Source organism: Rattus norvegicus, chromosome 2 (assembly GCF_036323735.1).
Source record: "Rattus norvegicus strain BN/NHsdMcwi chromosome 2, GRCr8, whole genome shotgun sequence".
Taxonomy (NCBI): Eukaryota; Metazoa; Chordata; class Mammalia; order Rodentia; family Muridae; genus Rattus; species Rattus norvegicus.
In genome coordinates this window covers 93179409-93194776 of record NC_086020.1, presented here as the reverse complement: position 1 = coordinate 93194776, position 15368 = coordinate 93179409, and the positions used below count along the sequence as shown (strand labels likewise).

Genomic DNA, 15368 nt, shown 5'->3' with positions numbered 1-15368 from the left:
CAGAACTGTTTTAGCTATCCTGTTGTGTGTGTGTGTGTGTGTGTGTGTGTGTGTGTGTGTGTGTGTGTGTGTGTGTGTGTTCATATGAAGTTAAGAATTATTTTTTTAAGATTTGTAGATAATTGTGTTGGAATTCTGATGGGATTTCAGTGAATATGTAGATTGCTTCTGATAAGATAGCTGTTTTTACTATTTTATTCCTACTGATCTATGAGCATGGAAGAGTTTTTATTTTCTGATATCTTCTTCAGTTTATTTCTTCAAAGACTTGAACTTTTAATCATACAGGTTTTTATCATACAAGATTTTTCACTTGCTTGGTTACAGTTTCTCAAAGACATATTAATTGAGGCTGTTGTAAAAGGTGTTTCCCTGATTTCTTCCTCAATACATTTGTAATTTATATATAGGAAGGTCACTGATTTTTTTTATTTTATTTTTGTTTTATTTTGTTTGTGAGTTACTTTTCTATCTAGCTATTTTGCTGAAGGTTTTTGCATCAGCTGGTAGAATTTTGGGGTCACTCATCTATACTATCATATCATATGTGAAAAGCAATACTTTTGCTTCTTCCTTTCCCACTTTTTTGACATTTTTTCTTTTATTGGATATTTTTTATTTCCATTTCCAATGTTATCCCCGTTCCCATTTTCCCTTCCAGAAATCTGCTATCTTCCCTGCTTCTATGAGGGTGCTTCCCAACCTCCACACCTACTCCCTCCTAACTTCACACGCTGATATTCCCCTACACTGGGATATTGAACCTTGAAAGGACCAAGGGCCTCTCCTCCCATGGATGCCCAGCAAGCCATCCTCTGCTACATATGCTACATATGTCTCTCAGTAGATAGCTGTCAGGCTCCTGTCACCATGCTTTTCATGGCATCTGCAATATTGTCTGGGATTGGTGGCTATATATGGGATGGATCCCCAGGTAGGGCAGGCTCTGGATGGCCTTTCCTTCAGTCTCTGCTCCACACTTTGTCCCTGTATTTCCTCCCATGAGTATTTTGTTCTCCTTTCTAAGAAGGACTGCTGCATCTACACTTTGGTCTTCTTTCTTCTTGAGCTTCATGTGGTCTGTGAATTGATTCTTGGGGATTTCGAGCTTTTGGGATAATATTTACTTATCAGTGAGTACATATCATATGTGTTCTTTTGTGATTGGGTTACTTCAATCAGTGTGATATTTTCTAGTTACATCCATTTGCCTAAGGATTTTATGAAGTTGAGGAGCATTGACACACCTGAAAGCAGAGATCAGACCAACTTTTCTGCTCTAAGCAACCTGCCTGGTGGTCTCAGGACACACAAAGGCAGGAGTAGTCTGGGACAGGACACTTTTGGTTTCTGCCTGCACCTGGAGTTGCACCATTCCCACAGCTCTCTGTACCCAAATCCCACTGGGGAGAGAGCTGAACTCACAGAAGTGTGAGTAGCCAGTTGCAGGAACCTCCTGGGTCCAGCCTGTGACGTGAACTGTACTGAACCAGTCACACAACTCTCTGTACCCGAATCCCATTGGGGAGAGAGCTGGACCCTCAGAAATGTGGACACTCCTGAAAAGTCAGAGGAGACTACTCTCTGCCCACATTCCCAACCCAAGAGGAAATTGCCTAGTGCCATCTGTGCCCCCTGGGCATAGGGACCTAGGAGCAGTCAGGGTCAGGACCTTTCCAGTTTCTGTCATGCTGAGAGCTGAAAGGCAGTTGCCAGGAGCACCTACACACCTGAGAGCAGAGCTCTTTGTTCCCAAATTCTGCTGAAAGAAAACAGGTCTACAGGAGTGCTGACACAGAGGCCTACAAGAAGGTCAAGCCACAGTCAGAGACAGAAGACAAGCTAACACCAGAGACAACTGGATGGCAAGAGGCAAAAAGTGGAGCCTAAGCAACAGAAACCAAGAATACTTGGCATCATCAGAGCCCCGTTCTCCCACCAAAACAAATACTGGATAACCAAACACATTGGAAAAGCAAGATTTAGATATAAAATCACATTTTATGATGATGATGGAGGACTTTAAGAAGGACATAAATAACTCCCTTAAAAAATACAGGATACACAAGTAAACAAATAGAAGCCTTTAAAGAGGAAACACAAAAATCCCTTAAAGAATTGCAAGAAAACATAACCAAACAGGTGAAGGAATTGAACAAAACCATCCAGGATTTAAAAATGGAAATAGAAACAATAAAGAAAGCACAAAGGGAGACAACCCTGGAGATGGAATACCTAGGGAAGAGATCAGGAGTCACAGATGTAAGCATCACCAACAGAATCAAGAGATAGAAGAATCTCAGGGGCAGAAGATACCATAGAAAACATTGACACAACCATCAGAGATAATGTAAAACACAAAAAGCTCCTAACCCCAAACATCCAGAAAATACAGGACACAATGAGAAGATCAAACCTAAGAATAATAGGTATAGAAGAGAGTGAAGACTCCCAACTTAAAGGGCCAGTAAATATATTCAACAAAATTATAGAAGAAAACTTCCTTAACCTAAAGAAAGAAATGCCCATAAACATACAAGATGCCTACAGAACTCCAAATAGATTGGATCAGAAGAGAATTCCTCCTGTCACATAATAATCAAAATACCAAATGCACAAAACAAAGAAAAAATATTAAAAGCAGTAAGAGAAAAAGGTCAAGTAATGTATGAAGGCAGACTTATCAGAATTACACCAGACTTCTCATCAGAAACTGTGATCCTGAAGATTCTGGACAGATGTCATCCAAACCCTAAGAGAACACAAATGTCAGCCCAGGTTACTATATCCAGCAAAACTCTCAACATAGATTGAGAAACCAAGATATTCCATGACAAAATAAAATTTACACAATATCTCTCTACAAATCCAGCCCTACAAAGGATTATAGACAGAAAACTCTTAACACAAAGAGTGAAACTACACCCTAGAAAAAGCAAGAAAATAATATCCTTGCAACATAATCAAAAGAAGAGAGACACATAAACATAATTCCACCTCTAACAAAAATAACAGGAAGCAACAATCACTATCCCTTAATATCTCTTAGCATCAATGGACACAATTCTTCAATAATAAGACAATAGACTAACTGACTAGATACATAAAGAGGACCCAGCATTTGCGGCATTCAGGAAACACACCTCAGGGACAAAGATAGACATTACATCAGAGTAAACAGCTGGAAAACAACTTGTCAAGCAAATGGTCCCAAGAAACAAACTGGAGTAGCCATTCTAATATTGAATAAAATCAACTTTCAACCAAAAATCATCAAAAAAGATAAAAAATGACACTTCATATTCATCAAAGGAAAAAAATCTACCAAGATGAACTCTGAATCATAAATACCTATGCTCCAAATGCAAGGGCATCTACATTCATAAAAGAAACCTTACTAAAGCTCAAATCACACATTGCACCTCACACAATAGTAGGAGATTTCAACACCCCACTCTCATCAATGGACAGATCATGGAAACAAAAATTAAACAGAGACATAGAGAAACTAACAGAAGTTATGAACCAAATGGACTTAACAGATACTTATAGAACATTTCATCCTAAAACAAAAGAATGTATCTTCTTCTCAGCACCTCTTGGTACTTTCTCCAAAACTGACCATATAATCAGTCACAAAACAGGCCTCAACAGATATGAAGATAGAAATAATCCCATGCAACGTATCAGATCATCAAGGACTAAGACTGATCTTTAATAACAACAAAAATGACAGAAAGAGCACATATCCATGGAAGTTGAACAACGCTCTACTCAGTAATAACATGGTCAAGAAAGAAATAAAGAAAATAAAGAGTACTTAGAATTTAATGAAGATGAAGGTTACAACATACCAAAACTTATGGAACACAATGAAAGCTGTGCTAAGAGGAAAACCTCATAGCTCAGAGTGCCTGCAAAAAGAAACAGGAGAGAGCATACATCAGCAGCTTGACAGCACACCTAAAAGCTCTAGAACAAAAAGAAACAAATACACCCAAGAGGAATAGAAGGCAGGAAATAATCAATCTCAGGGTTGAAATCAACCAAGTAGAAACAAAAAGGACTATACAAAGAATCAACAAAACCAGAAGTTGGTTCTTTGAGAAAATCAACAAGATGGATAAACCCTTAGCCAGACTAATCAGAGAGCACAGAGAGTGTATCCAAATTAACAAAATCAGAAATGAAAAGGAAGACATAACACCAGAATCTGAGAAAATTAAAAAATCATCAGATCCTACTATAAAAGCCTATATTCAACAAAACTGGAAAATCTGGACAAATTTTCTAGTCAAATACCAGGTACCAAAGTCAAATCAGGAACAGATAAACCATCTAAACAACCCTATAACTCCTAACGAAATAGAAGCAGTCATTAAAGGTCTCCCAACCAAAAAGAGCCCAGGACCAGATGGGTTTATCTATCAGACCTCCATAGAAGACCTCAGACCAATACTGTCCAAACTATTCCACAAAATAAAAACAGATGGAGCACTACCCAGTTCCTTCTATGAATCCATAATTATGCTTATAGTAAACCACACAAAGACCCAGCAAAGAGAGAGAACTTCAGACCAATTTTCATTATGAATATCAATGCAAAAATACTCCATAAAATTCTTGCAAGCTGAATCCAAGAACACATCAAAACAATCATTCATCATGATCAAGTAGGCTTCATCCCAGGGATGCAGGGATGGTTCAATATATGAAAATTCATCAACATAATCCACTATGTATACAAACTCAATGAAAAAAAACCCACATGATCATTTCACTAGATGCTGAGAAAGCATTTGATAAAACTCAACACCCCTTCATGATAAAAGTCCTGGAAAGAATAGGAATTCAAGGCCCATACCTAAACATAGTAAAAGCGATATACAGCAAACCAGTAACTAACATTAAACTAAATGGAGAAAATCTTGAAGCAATCCCACTAAAATCATGGAGTAGACAAGGCAGCCCACTCTCTCACTACTTATTCAATATAGTACTCGAATTCCTAGCCAGAGCAATCAGACAACAAAAAGAGGTCAAAGGGATACAGATTGGAAAGGAAGAAGTCAAAACATCACTATTTGCAGATGATATGATAGTATACTTACATGACCCCAAAAGTTCCATCAGAGAACTACTAAGCCTGATAAACAACTTTAGCAAAGTGGCTGGGTATAAAATTAACTCAAACAAGTCAGTGGCCTTTCTCTACTCAAAGGATAAACAGGCTGAGAAAGGAATAAAACCCTTCACAATAGTCCCAAATAATATAAAATACCTCAGTCTGACTTTAACTATGCAAGTGAAAGATCTGTATGACAAGAACTTCAAGTCTCTGAAGAAAAAAATTGAAGAAGATCTCAGATTGAAAGATCTCCCATGGTCATGGACTGGCAGGATTAATATAGTAAAAATGGCCATTTTGCCAAAAGCAATCTACCGATCCAATGCAATCGTATCAAAATTCTAACTCAATTCTTTATAGAGATAGAAAGAGCAATTTGCAAATTCACTTGGAATAACAAAAAATCAAGGATATCAAAAATTATACTCAACAATAAAAGAACTTTTGGGGGAATCAGCTTCCTGACCTCAAACAATATCAAAGAGCAATAGTGATAAAAAACTGCATGGTATTGGCACAGAGACAGGCAGATAGACCAGTGGAATAGAATTGAAGACCCAGAAATGAACCCACACACCTATGGTCACTTGATCTTTGACAAAGGGGCTAAAACTGTCCAACGGAAAAAAATAGCATTTTCAACAAATGGTGCTGGTTCAACTGGAGGTCAGTATGTAGAAGAATGCAAATCAATCCATTTTTATAGCCCTGTACAAAGCTTAAGTCCAAGTGGACAAGGGACTCCACATCAAACCAGATACACTGAAACTAATAGAAGAGAAAGTAAGGAAGAGCCTTTAACACCTGGGATCAGGGGAAAACTTCCTGAATAGAACAGCAATGGGTTATGTTCTAAGATCAACAATGAAGAATCAAGAAATGTGACTTCAAAAAATTACAAAGCTTCTGTAAGGCAAAAACACTGTCAATATGACATAATTGCAAACATCAGATTGAGAAAAGATCTTTACTAGCTCTACATTTGATATCCAATTACTAATATCCAATATATACAAAGAACTCAAGAAATTAGATGCCAGATGATCAAATAACACTTAAAAAAATGAGGTGGAGAACTAAACACAGAATTCTCAACTGAGGAATATCGAATGGGCAAGAAGCACCTAAAGAAATGTCTCACATCCTTAGTCATCAGGGAAATGCAAATCAAAACAACCCTGTGGTCCACCTGACACCAGTCAGAATGGCTAAGATCAAAAACTCAGGTGACAGCAGATGCTGGTGAGGATGAAGAGAAAGAGGAATACTCTGCCATGTTGGTGGTATTGCAAGCTGGTACAACCACTTCAGAAATAAGTCTGGTGGTTCCTCAGAAAATTGGACCTAGTACTACCTGAGGACCCAGCTATATCACTCCTAGGCATATACCCAAAAGATGCTCCAACATATGAAAAGGACACATGTTCCACTATGTCCATAGCATCCTTACTTATAATAGCCAAAAGCTAGAAAGAACTCAGATGTCCTTCAACAGGGGAATGGATACAGAAAATGTGGTACATTTACACAATGGAGTACTAATCAACTATTAAAAACAATGACTTCATGAAATTCTTAGGCAAATGGATGGAACTTAAAAATTTCATCCTGAATGAGGTAACCCAATCACAAAAGAACAGTAATGATATGCACTCACTGGCAAATGGATATTAGCCTAAAAGCTCGGAGTACACAAGAACCAATTCACAGACCACAAGAAGTTCAAGAGGAAGGAAAACCAAAGTGTGGATGTTTCAGGCCTTCTTATAAGGAGGAACAAAAATACTCACCGGAAGAGATATGGAGACAAAGTGTGGAGCAGAGACTGAAGAGAAGGCCATCCAGAGACCACCACACCAGGGCATCCATCTGATATAAACTCACCAAAGCCAGTCAATATTGCAGATGTCAAGAAGTACATGCAGACTGATATAGTTGTTCCGTGAGAGACTCTGCCAGAGCATGACATACAGTGGTGAATGCTCTCAGCCAACTGTGGAATTGAGAACTGGGTCTCCAATGGAGGTGTTAGAGAAAGGACTGAAGGAGCTGAAGGAGTTTCCAACTTCATAAGAAGAACAATAATATCAACCAACCAGACCCACCAGAGCTCACAGGGATTAAACCACCATCCCCGGAATACACAGGGATGGAACTGTGGCTCCAGCTGCATATGTAGCAGAGGATGGCCTTGTTGGGCATTAATGGGAGGAGAGGCCCCTCGTCCTGTGAATGCTGGATTCCCCAGAGTAGGGGGATGTCAGGGTGGGGAGGTGAGATGGAGTAGGTGGGAGGGGGGGTGTCAGGGAGCACCCTCAAAGAAGCATGGGGAGTTAGCATGTTTCTGGAGGGGAATCCCGGAAAGGGGATAACATTTGTATAGTTTCTACCACAGGCCTTCTATATTTTTCTAAGCTTCCAGGAGAGAGCGTATCTGGAGAGATTTCAGTAGTTGAAAGTGTTGGCAAATTATTAAACTGATTCCAGATTCTTCAAACTTTCATCCTATACTTCTCTTTTAGAACCAATCCTGGTTCCAAGTTCTGTCTTAGGGTTCGCTAGAGTCACATAACTTATGGAATGTCTCTATATATTAAGTGAATTTATTGCAATAACTTAAAGTCTGTAGTCCAGCTAACCCAACAATGGGCAGCTGTGAATGGGAAGTCCAAGAATCTAGTAGTTGTCCAGTTCCACAAGGCTAGTTGTTTCATCTGGTCTTCTGTAGAAGTAGATTCCGAGAGATGTGCTGGCATGTTAGTGGGTGAGTCTTCCTTATTCCGTGTGCATATGTAGACCTCCAGCAGAAGGAGTGGCCGTGATGAAATGTGTGTACCACCACACCTGGATCTAAAACTTGCTTTGTCCCAGGCTGACCTTGAACTCAGAGATCTGCTTGCCTCAGTCTCCTGGAATTAAAGGCATGTACTACCTTGCCTGGGCCTAAGATTTTCATGGCCACTGTGCCTCAAGATCTTCACATTGAGATCCAGGTCAGAAACCTGTCTTCCAGGCTCAAGATCTGGATCACAGATGTGCCCTCTATTTCTAGATTATAGTTCATTCTAGATGTGGTCAGTTTGACAACCAGGAATAGCCATCACATAGCCTTTCTAAATTAAAAAAATTAATTAATTCTTATTTATTATCTTTTTTGAGACAAGGTTTCTCTGTGCATCCCTGGATGCAGTGGAAGTTACTCTGTAGCTCAGGCTGCCCTCGAACCCCGAGACACCTGCCTCTGCCTCCCAAGCACTCAGGTCAAAGGCATACATCAAAATGCCCAGTTCTAAGTTGCTTTTGGTCACAGTGTTTCATTATAATAGTAACCCTAACTAGGAGAGACATGACCCGGAACACTTACCAATCAAGTGTACATTCCGTCTTCAGTTGCTGTTCTCTCATTTTAAATAGGAGTTCATGCGTAGAATCTTTCATGAATCTGAATTTCCTTGGCTGAACTTTGTTATTTACTGATGTACTAAATAAAAGCAACAAGATTCATGTACCAGAAAGCATCATGGATGATTCCCCAACATTTTCCTTCTCTGAGCATCCCTCCCAGTGCAGCTTCTCTGAACTGCCTGGCAACCTTTCACTTGTTTACTACAGACACCTTTCTCTGAGCTTCCCTCTTTTGATGCCAGCATCATCCACTCAGTACTGTATCTTTACCAGTGAACATTTTTGTGGCATGCCTCATCAGAAATCCAATATGACACAAACTCAAGAGGGCCTTCCTTTGTGGGTGTCTTGTTCCTTTCATGGCGTAGTTTCAGCAGCCATTTCACTATCACCATCATCCACCCTGTTATGGTCACCCTACAGGCAGATATTCTCAGCTTTTGACCTTTTGCACATGTCATTTATTATAGCTAGTAGTTTTTGCAAATGTCTAAAACCCTTTGGCTAAATATTTTAGATAATATCAGATCTATTTTTAGTATTTTACTTGTTATATAATTTTAATTATTTGGATTTCGCTGAAATTATAATTCTGTTTTGGAAGGAAGTAATGAATTTAAGATAATTTAATTTAGTTATATTATATATTAAGGAAATTATATTGGAGAAATAAGCATTGTGATTTGAAAGACTCCTAAATTAGTATTTGTCAGGGACCATTAAAGAAAACAATCTCTGGCTGGAGAAGAGAGGACTGCCCATTTACTGTAAGTAGGGTGCTAGGGATTGAAGTGAACAGAAATCATGATTTTGCATAGTTTTTCCTTCCAGAATCATTTGCTTCATGAAATTAAGGAAAGAAGAGATAGAGGAAGGCTGAAGGCACATTGTTCAAGTGAGGCTTCCTCTGTACCAAAGTAAATACAAGGTAATAAATACCTTTATGTCTAAACTGTCTTAATTTTTTGCTCTATTAATCTGTTGATCTTAAACTCCTAAATTTTCATTCAAAGATGTTGCTACTACAGGAAAAGGGCCTTTTGTATGACCTTTCCCCTACTTGTTTGTAGGTGTTCTTCAAATACTAGCGACTATTCCTTCTTGTACCCATTGCTACCACATGTGAACCACACAGTGTTTATAGTCAGATGACTCTAAATAGGTCAAAACAATAAGCTAGCAAAACAACTTGTTCAGGCCATGTTGTCCCCAAGGCCAAAAGTTGCTTAAGTGGTACTTTACCTTTCCAAATATGTGCAGCTGTATATTGAAAGTATCATCATCTTCAAAGATAAATAGCCAGTCCCATGATATAATCATTTTCCTATTATTAAATTCTTTAGGAGCAATGAAACTTCCAGACTTAAATCCTGTCTCATGGTGTCCACTTAGTTCTAGCAGGAAACAGATGTCACACTGAAAAGAAGTGTTTATACCTGTGTGGAGAGGGGTAAGGACACCAACAAGGAAACATGATATTCTGGGGTGGTCAGCAGAGGCCTTGTCATGGCATGTAGCATGAAGAGGCTGGGGAGGCAGAAGCAGCAGTAGTCCTACTTTTATAGTTACCTGGCAGTGTGCTAGTTTTTATGTTGCCTTGACCAAAAAAAAAAAAAAAAAACAGCAGGAGCAAGGGAGAAAACACTTATTTTTGTTTATAATTTCAAAGAGTTCTAGTCAAGTGGGAAAAGCACGCAGAGTTCATGGTGGCAGGAATCTGTGGCAGGGACTCTGCATCATAGTGGACAGAAAGCAGAGGCCAGGGGAGAGAACCAGGAAACAGAACTGCCCCTAGTGACCTGCTTTTGCAAGCTACACCCTACATCTTCAAGATTCTTCGGCCTCCCCAGTGTGCCACCAGCTGGAGAGCAAGTTTTTAAAACATGAGCCTGTGGAACATACGTCAGAATTAAATAAAGAAGAATATGGATGGATGGTTTTAAATGATAATATTTATTCTTTCAAAGTTTCATGCTTATACAATGCCATTTATCATATTCATTCAGATAATGACCTGTTTACAACATCCCTAGTGTACCCTACCCATTCTCCCTGCCTACTTCATGTTCTTTTTAAAAATATTTGTTATTGGACACAGGTGGTGGCTCATGCTTTCAATCTCAGCATTCAGGCCGAGGCAGGGGGATCTCTGTGAGTCTGAGGACAACTAGGGCTCCATAGTGAGACCATGTTTCAAAAATCCAAACAAAACTCAAAGACAGACAGACAGACAGACACAGACACAGACACAGACACAGACACACACCACACACACACACACACACACACACACAGAGAGAGAGAGAGAGAGAGAGAGAGAGAGAGAGAGAGAGAGAGAGAGAGAGAGAGAGAGAGAAACACCCCAGACAAAACCCCAACAGACTCTCTTTTAGTCTCCTTCATTCTTAAGGTGGAGTCAGAGTAGGTACTACTGAGGCTAACCGATCATTGTTACTAACACATTCTCACAGTGCGAGATAGGAACACATGGTGGCATAGCATGAGCTTTACCATGTTTATCAGAGCATAGCAGGAAATTAGCAATAAAATAAATAAAACAATAAAATGTGCTGCTTTACATCTTTTGCATCTTTCTCATCAGCTCACAGGCTCTGCTCAAAATTCTTCATAACAGACATGGTCCCTGTAGATAAGGACTTTAGCAAACAAACTTTTATTTTTTTAAACAATACTGCAAAAATTAGATATATATTTACTCATTGTGTTAAAAGTGAGGACTTCTGGAACCAAGATACCATGCTAATTGTATGCACTCCCAAAGTCTAGACATCTGAAAGGATATTCAGTAAGACCTTCTGTAATGAGTGGACCTGGCTAACCCTGTACCAACACTCATTCTACACTTGTGTAATCCAGCCATCTTGTTCTTGCGACAGCTTTGGAAAAAAAAATCTCTCTTCATTATACCATAGAGGTTATCATGGTGTACATGCTGTGAACATGTTTATGCACAAGTTGAAGTTGTATCTTTGTCTATATTGAATTTTATCACTTTTCCCTTTTGGACAGTGGCAAGCACACACCCTTCACAGTTTAACATTTACTTTAAGAGTTTCTATACACGCTAGGCAGCTAGAGCCAGATTTTATATTGGTAGTTATACCAATATACATTGTAACAGAATGGCTAAATATTTGATAAAATAGTAATTGTTTCCTTTTCTTATTGGCTATTTCTTTATTTACGCTTCAAATGTTATTCCCTTTCTTGATTTCCTGTCCATAAGCCCCCTCTCCCCTTCTTCTATAAGGGTGTTCCCCTCCCCATCCCCCCCTACTGTCCCCACCTACATTCCCTTACACTGGGGGTCCAACCTTGGTTTCTTGTTCCATTGGTGCTCCTCTGCTACATATGCAGCCGGAGCCCAGGGTCAGTCCATGTATAGTGTTTGGGTAGAGGTTTCATCCTTGGGAGCTCTGGTTGTTGGTATTGTTGTTCTTATGGGGTTGCAAGCTCCTTCATCTCCTTCAATCCTTTATCTAATTCCTCCAACCGGGGTCCGTTCTCAGTTCAGTGGTTTGCTGAACTGTATTTGACGTGCTTTGGCTGTGTCTCTCGGGAGACATCTATATCCAATTCCTGTCAGCAGGCACTTCTTAGCTTCAGCAATCTTATCTAGTTTTGGTAGCTGTATATATATGGGCCACATGTGGGGCAGGCTCTGAATGGCCGTTCCTTCAGTCTCTGCTCCAAACTTTGCCTCCCTATCCCATCCTATGAATATTTTTGTTCCCCCTTTTAAGAAGGACTGAAGCATCCACATTTTGGTCATCCTTCTTGAACTTCATGTGGTCTATGGATTGCATCTACGGTAATTTGAGCTTTTGGGCTAATATCCACTTATCAGTGAGTGCATATCATGTGTGTTTTTCTGTGATTGGGTTACCTCACTTGGAGTGATATTTTCTAGTTCATTCCACTCGCTTATGAATTTCATGAAGTCATTGTTTTTGATAGCTGATTAGTACTTCATGGTGTAGATGTACAACATTTTTTGAATCCATTACTCTGTTGAAGGGCATCTGGGTTCTTTCCAGCTTCTGGCTATTATAAATAAGGCTGCTATGAAAATAATGGAGCATGTGTCTTTGTTATATGTTGGGGCATCTTTTGGGTATATGCCCAGGAGAGGTATAGCTGGGTCCTCAGGTAGTGCAATGTCAAATTTTCTGAGGAACCTCCAGACTGCTTTCCAGAGTGGTTATACCAGTTTGCAATCCCACCAATAATGGAGGAGTGTTCCTCTTTTTCCACATCCTCGCCATCATCTGCTGTCACTGGAGTTTTTGATCTTAGCCATTCTGACTGGTATGAGGTGGAATCTCAGGGTTGTTTTGATTTGCATTTCTCTGATGACTAAGGATGTAAACATTTTTTTAGGTACGTCTCAGCCATTTGATATTCCTCAGCTGAGAATTCTTTGTTTATCTCTGTACCCCATTTTACAAGGGTGATAGTTATGTATATATATATATGTTATTACTAAGAAAATTTTTTTATTACTTTTTTAAATTAACATAAGTATTTCTTATTTACATTTCGAGTATTATTCCCTTTCCCGGTTTCTGGGCCAACATTCCCCTAACCCCTCCCCCTCCCCTTCTTTATGGGTGTTCCCCTCCCCATCCTCCCCCAATTGCCGCCCTCCCCCCAACAGTCAAGTTCACTGGGGGTTCAGTCTTAGCAGGACCAAGGGCTTCCCCTTCCACTGGTGCTCTTACTAGGATATTCATTGCTACCTATGAGGTCAGAGTCCAGGGTCAGTCCATGTATAGTCTTTAGGTAGTGGCTTAGTCCCTGGAAGCTCTGGTTGCTTGACATTGTTGTACTTTTGGGGTCTCGAGCCCCTTCAAGCTCTTCCAGTTCTTTCTCTGATTCCTTCAACGGGGGTCCTATTCTCAGTTCAGTGGTTTGCTGCTGGCATTCGCCTCTGTATTTGCTGTATTCTGGCTGTGTCTCTCAGGAGAGATCTACGTCCGGCTCCTGTCTGCCTGCACTTCTTTGCTTCATCCATCTTGTTTAATTGGATGGCTGTTTATGTATGTGCCACATGTGGGGCAGGCTCTGAATGGGTGTTCCTTCTGTTTCTGTTTTAATCTTTGCCTGTCTATTCCCTGCCAAGGGTATTCTTGTCCCCCTTTTAAAGAAGGAGTGAAGAATTCACATTTTGATCATCTGTCTTGAGTTTCATTTGTTCTAGGCATCTAGGGTAATTCAAGCATTTGGGCTAATAGCCACTTATCAATGAATGCATACCATGTGTGATTTTCTGTGATTGGGTTACCTCACTCAGGATGATATTTTCCAGTTCCAACCATTTGTCTACGAATTTCATAAAGGCATTGTTTTTGATAGCTGAGTAATATTCCATTGTGTAGATGTACCACATTTTCTGTATCCATTCCTCTGTTGAAGGGCATCTGGGTTCTTTCCAGCTTCTGGCTCTTATAAATAAGGCTGCTATGGACATAGTGGAGCACGTGTCTTTTTTATATGTTGGGGCATCTTTTGGGTATATACCCAAGAGAGGTATAGCTGGATCCTTAGGCAGTTCAATGTCCAATTTTCTGAGGAACCTCCAGAACCCCATTTTTAATAGGGTTATTTGTCTCCCTGCGGTCTAACTTCTTGAGTTCTTTGTATATTTTGGATATAAAGCCTCTATCTGTTGTAGGATTGGTAAAGATCTTTTCCCAATCTGTTGGTTGCCGTTTTGTCCTAACCACAGTGTCCTTTGCCTTACAGAAGCTTTGCAGTTTTATGAGATCCCATTTGTCGATTCTTGATCTTAGAGCATAAGCCATTGGTGTTTTGTTCAGGAAATTTTTTCCAGTGCCCATGTGTTCCAGATGCTTCCCTAGTTTTTCTTCTATTAGTTTGAGTGTATCTGGTTTGATGTGGAGGTCCTTGATCCACATGGACTTAAGCTTTGTACAGGGTGATAAGCATGGATCGATCTGCATTCTTCTACATGTTGACCTCCAGTTGAACCAGCACCATTTGCTGAAAATGCTATCTTTTTTCCATTTGATGGTTTTGGCTCCTTTGTCAAAAATCAAATGCCCATAGTTGTGTGGGTTCATTTCTGGTTCTTCAATTCTATTCCATTGGTCTATCTGTCTTCTCTGTACCAACACCATGCAGTTTTTATCACTATTGCTCTGTAATACTGCTTGAGTTCAGGGATAGTGATTCCCCCTGAAGTCCTTTTATTGTTGAGGATAGTTTTAGCTATTCCAGATGAATTTGCAAATTGTTCTGTCTAACTCTTTGAAGAATTGGATTGGTATTTTGATGGGGATTGCATTGAATCTGTAGATCGCTTTTGGTAAAATAGCCATTTTTACTATATTAATCCTGCCAATCCATGAGCATGGGAGATCTTTCCATCTCCTGAGGTCTTCTTCAATTTCTTTCTTCAGAGTCTTGAAGTTCTTATTGTACAGATCTTTTACTTGCTTGGTTAAAGTTACACCGAGGTACTTTATATTATTTGGATCTATAATGAAGGGTGTCGTTTCCCTAATTTCTTTCTCGGCTTGTTTCTCTTTTGTGTAGAGGAAGGCTACTGATTTATTTGAGTTAATTTTATACCCAGCCACTTTGCTGAAGTTGTTTATCAGCTTTAGTAGTTCTCTGGTGGAACTTTTGGGATCACTTAAATATACTATCATATCATCTGCAAACAATGATATTTTGACTTCTTCTTTTCCAATCTGTATCCCCTTGATCTCCTTTTGTTGTCTGATTGCTCTGGCTAGACCTTCAAGAACTATATTGAATAAGTAGGGAGAGAGTGGGCAGCCTTGTGTAG

General features: G+C 39.6%; 1 long non-coding RNA gene across 4 annotated transcripts in view; it reads left to right on the top strand.

Moving 5' to 3' along the window:
* The window catches only part of LOC103691511 (uncharacterized), a 46506-nt gene extending 33293 nt beyond the window's left edge, over positions 1–13213 (top strand). For 3 of the 4 annotated variants that reach the window (XR_010064175.1, XR_010064174.1, XR_010064176.1), the window contains one exon: positions 9365–13213. This is a non-coding gene — a long non-coding RNA (uncharacterized LOC103691511). Of the gene's footprint in view, positions 1–9351 lie in introns of all 4 variants that reach the window. The other variant, XR_005500779.2, reaches the window with a different exon arrangement.
* Positions 13214–15368: the final 2155 nt, after the last annotated feature.